We start from the raw sequence: 8,961 nt of genomic DNA, 5'->3' as shown, positions 1-8,961 counted from the left end.
AATAATCCTTTTGACGTCCTATCTGATTTTCTGAAGAAGAAAGTAGCTAAAATATGTATATAAACAGTGTAAGCTAGTAAAAATTACTTACAAATAAATGCTATCTCAATAGCACAGCATTTTACATTGTCAGCTGCAGCGACGGTCATCGTGTTTGTAGCACCATAAGGACAATGTTAAACCTTATACACTTTTATGAACTTATTTTCAGTTGATGAATAATAAAACATCTCTCATCTAAAGACATCTATCGAATTATACAAAAATCTAATCCATCTTCAACCTTAAATTTAAAATGGAACAAGAGATTGGAATATTGTTCAGTGACCTACTTAACTCAGAATTGTTCGAAATTTAAAAAGAATTGAGAATGAAGCCGCGGGTAACCGCTAGTAAATCATATGCATCCAATTTATTTGTATATTTCGTAAATTTTATTGATTATTCAGAAAGAAATCTTACGCTATACATTATTTGAATATTAAAAAATATAGAGGTTAAAAAAATAAAAAGCATTAAGAACAATATTGAACTTTTTGTCATAGACGGCTATGACAAATGGATGATAGATGACTTATTTAAAGATATTAATAGACGCTTCCAAAAGCATTGTTCAATATTCAAATAATGAGTTACAATTCAGTTTGAGACTTATCCGGAATAACCATTAAAAATAACGAAGAAATTAAAACGCATCAATCATATCTGATCAATCAATCTCATATCTTTAAATGAGTCATATTCCATAATTTTACAACTAAAAATAAGGTTGTAAAAGTTTTTAGAATTTAACATTGTTCTTAAGTGGCCCAAATCAAGATGGCAACTAGTACTATTGGCACGTAAAACAACTGGCAAAGATTTATCTGTTTGGTTTAAAATATTACCACCATCTATTCGTCATTACGATTTTTTTTATAATGAAATAATTTTTATTAGGTCAGTTTTTAATGTTGCCAAGATGTCATCCAGGTATATTTCGTTAAAGTGTTCAAGCTATTAATTCTATCAAGACAGATTTTTCTTATCCTAATGTAAGTTTTGAATACGCATGTTATAATCCATACTAGTTTTACTTACCATTCAATACAACAATAAGATATAAAATGTAAGGGGCATTTTACTTCTCCTAGTACTTCCTTAGTACAAACTCATTTCTCTTAATAGTAAGTTTTCAGTGTTTACAAGATTCTAAACTTCATAGAGTGCATATTCACTGGTGTCTGCAAATGCTCATAGTGCCTTTGTGGTTTATGGAAAGTAGTTAAGCAGTACTAACATTCAAAATGGCTACAAATTTCATCATGTTTTACTATAGTATAAAAGACTCAAAAATTCTAAAACGTAAATAATAAAATAATAGTAAACGTCCTTCAACAGTGGCAGAATATTAACTAAATTTTAAATTCATAAACTTTGTCACTGCATACTTTTCAGATTGTTACTATTATTTTACTTTGCTACTGTAGATAGGATAAAAAAGTGAATCAAATAAGTAATATCTGAAATGAAATAAAAGTGGATGAATCGTAGTTTTAAGGCATTGAAATGTTACTGGTTTTAGTAGAGTGGAACAATATTTTTAGGTTAGTCCTTTTACCAGAAAATTAAATGTGTGTGTATATAAATGTGTCTCTGGAAAAACACACTCACACTCAGCAGTCTGCTTATGGCGTAGGAAGGATTAACAATAACAGAGTTATAGCGACGTTTCTGCCACGCAGATGAGATGACCTTAGGCGTCCATTCGTGGGCGTCCTCTCGGAGTCATAGAGCGTACAAAGTCCAGGATCCTGGGGGACAATCTGAAACCATTTAAAGCCCACCTCAAAAGTTGTGGGATCGGTTCCAAACAGGTGGGCAAAAGGAAAAAAGGCCGACAACGGGGAAGTCGAGCAATGAATTACCCAAATCCCTTCTGTGAGCAATTAAGATTATTGTCATCTGTTAGGTCGTGGAGCGGAGCGAGGGGGTGAGGGGGCGAGGGGGCGATTGGAGACGGTGGGGCAGGTGAGGCGGCAAGATCAAAGAGAGGCCCTTGTTTACATAATAGGCGGGCTAGCGCGCGTACAGGCCCCCGCTAGGCCCCGCCAGCCGCCCGCCGCTCACTCGCTGGCCCGGTAATTGCGTTCACCGATATCCCCCACTACAAGCAACAGACCGACACTTAATCACTCCCTTAATTGCGCCCATCATTACACCAAATATACGCAAGTGACAAATTAGATAAGCGGCACAGCAGCCGTGTAATAGAGACACGCTGCGCCGCGCCGCTCTGCCCCGGATGTGTTTATCCGTGTGGCGGTTTTAACGTGTGCTTTTAGTCACCTCGTTCTCGCAGTCGTTCAATCGTAACTGGCTTTCTGCTCCAGGATCGGCTTTCTAGCACTGATGTACTGTATTACGTCTGGGCTCGTATATACGACTGGAATCTAATTGATATAGTAAACGCAACATCATAAGGATGATTGGGCCGTGAGATGAGTAATTAATCGTTTTATCGTCAGTTGAATGCGTAAAATCAAATTCATTATTTCTGTAGACTAATAAAAATTAAGTGCAAACTATGACGTAGATTTTAGAATGAATTTAGTTTCTACTTATATTCGTGGTTCAACCAAGTCGAATTTGTAGTTCATGTGTAGTAAAGTTTGTAACAAAGAGGACATTCTTGCTACTAGTCGCCAACAATGCTGATTTATTACATTGTGCATAATTTATGAGAGCTACTCTCTTACTCATTTGGATTCTGAAGTAGATATTTTTAGATGCATTAATTTGCTCAAAACATATTATATAAGTTTTGGTGGAATTGACTGTTTTATGCTAACTGTCAACTGCCCAGTGTAAGTGATTTAAATAATACGTTTCTACTAAAACACACAAATAGATAATAATCTCTGCATAATCACACTTTTTACCACCTCTTCCTGTTATCTATCCTTTGAAAATCAAATTGTGCTCTTCCGTTTTACGCCACCTCCAATTATTAGATTTTTATATTCTGTGCTACTTCTTAACAAATGTATCCAATTCCTTAGGAAAACTAACTCTTATGTACTCATTCAACATCTAATATATATGGACACGGGTAATTTGCCAGTCGCACATATGCACATATTTGATCATGCATCAGCTATATTCATCCAATCATCTCACAACATTATTAATATGTCCATGTTAAAATTGTGAAACATTTTTTCTTCTTCTGTCATTCTCCTCCTATCAGGTAAGGCTTAATGCTACATCCAAATTCCTAAATCATATCTATTGAAGTTATTACCATCCCATATCGATGTACCCTATTTCAATCACAGCATTCTACATTTTCCCAGACATTTCCTTATGAAATTGCCTGTAGAGACGACCTTACCACAATATCCGTCAATATCCATCTGCTATATCTGCCTAACTCTCACTTTTACTCTTGTTCGTACATACTCCCCTGTGATCTAATGTATTTCCACTCAAACCTGTAGTATCAAATTTATTTATCTTATATTTATTTTCGTATCCGACTACCTAATTACTATCGTTAAAAGTCAAACATTTCAGTTTCAAACGTAACCGTCCCAAAATCAATTTTTACGTCTATGACAGTTTTCTAATAGACATCCAAAAATAAACCACATTAAAAAAGTTTTGTTTCATTACCATTTAGTACTATTTAAAAGTTTTCTAATAGGTCTATTACTACAATTCAAGATGCAAGAGAGTGTATTAACGTTTTGTCGTTGGCCAGTTATCACCAATCTTGAGTTATACTTATCGAATATGCTTTCGTCCTTTTCTCAGCATGAAGGCGAGGTGTACAGCATTACGGCAACGGCACTGAACACGTTTCAGCAAGTGTCTTGAAGGCGCAAGCTACGGGTCCCCCATCTCACTGAAGGCGAGGTTCTACATCATCACGACACTGAACTTGTTTCAGCAAGTGTCCTGAAGGCGCGAGCTACTTCTTTTTTCATCAAAATATGTTTCATGCTGAGTTTTTATAATTTATGTTTCAATGAGCCCAACGTTAATGTATTTGAATTGAATTATATTAATATTTGCTGTATTTGAACTTCAAAAGAAAACAACATTTAAAATACGATTTATAATTATTTCATTTTTCATTGAAGAATTCACTAACGTTTGTGTCGACATTTTCTAGCAGAATCTGACATCTGAGTATTCTTAAACTGCTGTTAGATAAAAATTTAGGATTTGTTTTGGTAGTTTGTTGTATTATTTACGTTAACTTTGTTTTTGTGTTGTTTTATATTTATATGGTTATAATCATTAATGTTTGCTGAATCATTCAAAATACAATATGCTGAATATTAGGGCTAAAATACACACATTTTCTTTATTATTGCAAACAAATGGAACAAACTGTTAGAGTATTTTTACAAATTATTATGTGCTCTGCAGATATGGATGGCACTTTATCTTAAAAATGTTACTTACATTATTATGGACTGTTTCCTTGATATTTCAAAACGTATTATATCACGTATATAATATATGTTTTAAGACAGGTTCAGCAGTAGTGTATTACGTTCTTCGAATGGTGCACAGGGCTTTATTCAGTTTATTTACGATGTAGATTGTATTCATTCACATAAATCTTAGAAATGAGAAAAGGACACGTACAGTTTAGTGTGTCACTTTTTTAAAGTTAATGATAGTTTATTTGCACAAGTAAAGTTATTGTAAGATATATTTCAAGGTAATACTCGAGGTACCCCTAGGCTGTATAGCAATTTCTAACATTCCAATACATGTCTTAAGATCAATAATTGGCTCTTAAATGTCGTGAAAATGATTTGAATAAAATGTATTTGCAAATGTAATACTCGTTGTGTTTACACGTGAATTATCAGTATTGTTATTTGCTTTGTGACACTACGCAACTCTTGTGTTAAACTGTTCAAGCGAGAGACAGGAGTCGGAGGCGGAAGTCTCCTTTATGGCAATGCTATACTCGGTTTACACGTGGATTATCAGTATTGTTACTTGCTGTGTTACACTACGCAACTCTAGCATACAACTGTCCACGCAAGACTCTCCTGTAGGAGTCGGAGGCGGAAGTCTCCTGATGGCAATGCTATACTCGGTTTACACATGGATTATCAGTATTGTTACTTGCTGTGTTACACTACGCAACTCTTGCATACAACTGTCCACGCAAGACTCTCCTGTAGAAGTCGGAGGCGGAAGTCTCCTGATGGCAATGCTAATACTCGGTTTACACATGGATTATCAGTATTGTTACTTGCTGTGTTACACTACGCAACTCTTGCATACAACTGTCCACGCAAGACTCTCCTGTAGGAGTCGGAGGCGGAAGTCTCCTGATGGCAATGCTATACTCGGCTTACACATGGATTATCAGTATTGTTACTTGCTGTGTTACACTACGCAACTCTAGCATACAACTGTCCACGCAAGACTCTCCTGTAGGAGTCGGAGGCGGAAGTCTCCTGATGGCAATGCTATACTCGGTTTACACATGGATTATCAGTATTGTTACTTGCTGTGTTACAATACGCAACTCTTGCATACAACTGTCCACGCAAGACTCTCCTGTAGGAGTCGGAGGCGGAAGTCTCCTGATGGCAATGCAATACCTGGTTTACACATGGATTATCAGTATTGTTACTTGCTGTGTTACACTGAGCAACTCTTGCATACAACTGTCCACGCAAGACTCTCCTGTAGGAGTCGGAGGCGGAAGTCTCCTGATGGCAATGTAATACTCGGTTTACACATGGATTATCAGTATTGTTACTTGCTGTGTTACACTGCGCAACTCTTGCATGCAACTGTCCACGCAAGACTCTCCTGTAGGAGTCGGAGGCGGAAGTCTCCTGATGGCAATGCAATACTCGGTTTACACATGGATTATCAGTATTGTTACTTGCTGTGTTACACTGCGCAACTCATGCATACAACTGTCCACGCAAGACTCTCCTGTAGGAGTCGGAGGCGGAAGTCTCCTGATGGCAATGCAATACTCGGTTTACACATGGATTATCAGTATTGTTACTTACTGTGTTACACTGCGCAACTCTTGCATACAACTGTCCACGCAAGACTCTCCTGTAGGAGTCGGAGGCGGAAGTCTCCTGATGGCAATGCAATACTCGGTTTACACATGGATTATCAGTATTGTTACTTGCTGTGTTACACTGCGCAACTCTTGCATACAACTGTCCACGCAAGACTCTCCTGTAGGAGTCGGAGGCGGAAGTCTCCTGATGGCAATGCTATACTCGGTTTACACATGGATTATCAGTATTATTACTTGCTGTGTTACACTACACAACTCTTGTGTTAAACTGTCCACGCGGGGCTCTCCGACATGGGAGTCGGAGGCGGAAGTCTCCTGATGGCAATGTAATACTCGTGATTACACATGGATTGTCAGTATTGTTATTTGCTGTGTTACACTACGCAACTCTTGTTAACAACTGTCCACGCAAGACTCTCCTGTAGGAGTCGGAGGCGGAAGTCTCCTGATGGCAATGCAATACTCGGTTGACACATGGATTATCAGTATTGTTACTTGCTGTGTTACACTGCGCAACCCTTGCATACAAGTGTCCACGCGAGAATCTGACGTAGGAGTCGGAGGCGGAAGTCTCCTGATGGCAATGCAATACTCGGTTTACACATGGATTATCAGTATTGTTACTTGCTGTGTTACACTGCGCAACTCTTGCATACAACTGTCCACGCAAGACTCTCCTGTAGGAGTCGGAGGCTGAAGTATCCTGTATGGCCATGCAATGCTTGTATTTACTCATGGATTATCAGTATTGTTACTTGCTGTGTTACACTGCGCAACCCTTGCATACAACTGTCCACGCAAGACTCTCCTGTAGGAGTCGGAGGCGGAAGTCTCCTGATGGCAATGCTATACTCGGTTTACACATGGATTATCAGTATTGTTACTTGCTGTGTTACACTGCGCAACTCTTGCATACAACTGTCCACGCAAGACTCTCCTGTAGGAGTCGGAGGCGGAAGTCTCCTGATGGCAATGCAATACTCGGTTTACACATGGATTATCAGTATTGTTACTTGCTGTGTTACACTGCGCAACTCTTGCATACAACTGTCCACGCAAAACTCTCCTGTAGGAGTCGGAGGCGGAAGTATCCTGTATGGCAATGCAATACTTGTATTTACTCATAGATTATCAGTATTGTTACTTGCTGTGTGACACTGCGCAACCCTTGCATACAACTGTCCACGCAAGACTCCCCTGACGTAGGAGTCGGAGGCGGAAGTCTCGTGCATAGCAATGTAATACTCGTGTAATTGTACATGGATTATCAGTATTGTTACTTGCTGTGTGACACTGCGCAACTCTTGCATACAACTGTCCACGCGAGAATCTGACGTAGGAGTCGGAGGCGGAAGTCTCCTGTATGCTAATGCGCGCGCGTAGGAAAGGTCTATGATCTGATTAGGTGCCGGTAATTGCTGAATTATCCGCATTTAAGTTCAAAGTGGTTGCCGCACGAGTTTTTATAAAATGCGAATCGAATCGTCTGTTAGTATCGACATTTATGACGTCATTCCGCGGCAAGTTATTAGCCGGTGTCGCGGTAAAGTCCTATCGGTAATACGAGCGCAAAGGCACCGCGGCCATTAGACGCACGTCTCACACAGGCGCACAGCTACAGCACACCGCGCACAGCCGGTCGGCCGCGACGCGCACAATTTGAATAGAGTTTTCTAATGTCACCGCTGTATCTGCGCCTCCTTGTTAGGTCCGACACGTACACGATGAGAGATATCCCGACTATTAGACCGCCCTTTGTTGTGGCGGTGACGCTAACTGCGACACTAGGCGACCGTGTCCCTGACAACGATCGGGTTTATGTCTCGGCCTTCTCGTATTTTAACCCCTTTCGACTTTCTTCGTTTGTTTTCCACGGAAGGTGCTTTCCGCCTGATCGGTTCCAGGAAATATCCTCCTCGTAGTTATCTCGGCAGTGGTGGGTGTCGTCTGGCATACTCAACTTTTCGTGGAGTTTTAATGTAAATGTAATGCGGTGTTAAAATTTATGTAGTCACAGGAGGTAGCACGTTGCTCGTGGTTAAAATGGAGAAGCATCTTGAATTATAAAGTGAACCACTAAATGTTTGTAGCATTTTGCGTATACGTATAGTATACCGAACTAAAATTAGATTGTGAGTATATTGTGAGCATTGAAACTTAAACAATTCAAAATGAAGGTTATGGTTATGAAAATTATCGGTATTTGGTTATGAAAATATTTTTTCATTTTGAAATCATAGCAATTTACAAGAACTCCCCCAAAGACAAAAGGTCGAACATTTTTGCTATCTTCCCCGTGAATTTAAGGTATAAATAAAAAATATACACTATTTTGAGACCAAGCCCAATTTAGAAAATGAGGGTAAAAAATGTCCCGTTTTTACACATTGAACACGAGTTACGTCGTCAAGGAACTAACACATTTTTTAACGATTTATGAATCAGTTGTAATTGTAAGAAAGTACCAAACAAACCTAAATGTCGATATAATATTTTTAAAGAAATTACTTGAAAAATACAGAAAACTACTCCTATTATAGGCTGTTCTATCGTTGCCAAAATTTTTATCCATTTCTTGTCTTCCCTAAAATCTAACAATATAAATTAGTGTAATGTGGGTACATAAAACTATTCATAATTATTACAGTGTAGGCTACCTGAGAAATCCGGAATGAGTAAAATTATAACTCTTTACTTTTATAAAACATTTGACGTAGGTACTTTATTATTAGGATAACATCTCAAAGTATTTTAATGTGTAATAAAACTGTAACCCCTGTTCTAGAACGAATCGAGATATATGCATAAACAGCTGATCATTGTTGGACAGCTGAGCGTATGATTGCAGTGTTTATGGTTGCGTTGTGTGTTAGTGCAATATTTTGTGTGTTGTGTTTCGAAGT

Source organism: Homalodisca vitripennis, chromosome 4 (assembly GCF_021130785.1).
Source record: "Homalodisca vitripennis isolate AUS2020 chromosome 4, UT_GWSS_2.1, whole genome shotgun sequence".
Classification (NCBI taxonomy): domain Eukaryota; kingdom Metazoa; phylum Arthropoda; class Insecta; order Hemiptera; family Cicadellidae; genus Homalodisca; species Homalodisca vitripennis.
Note: the sequence above shows the minus strand (reverse complement) of the source record.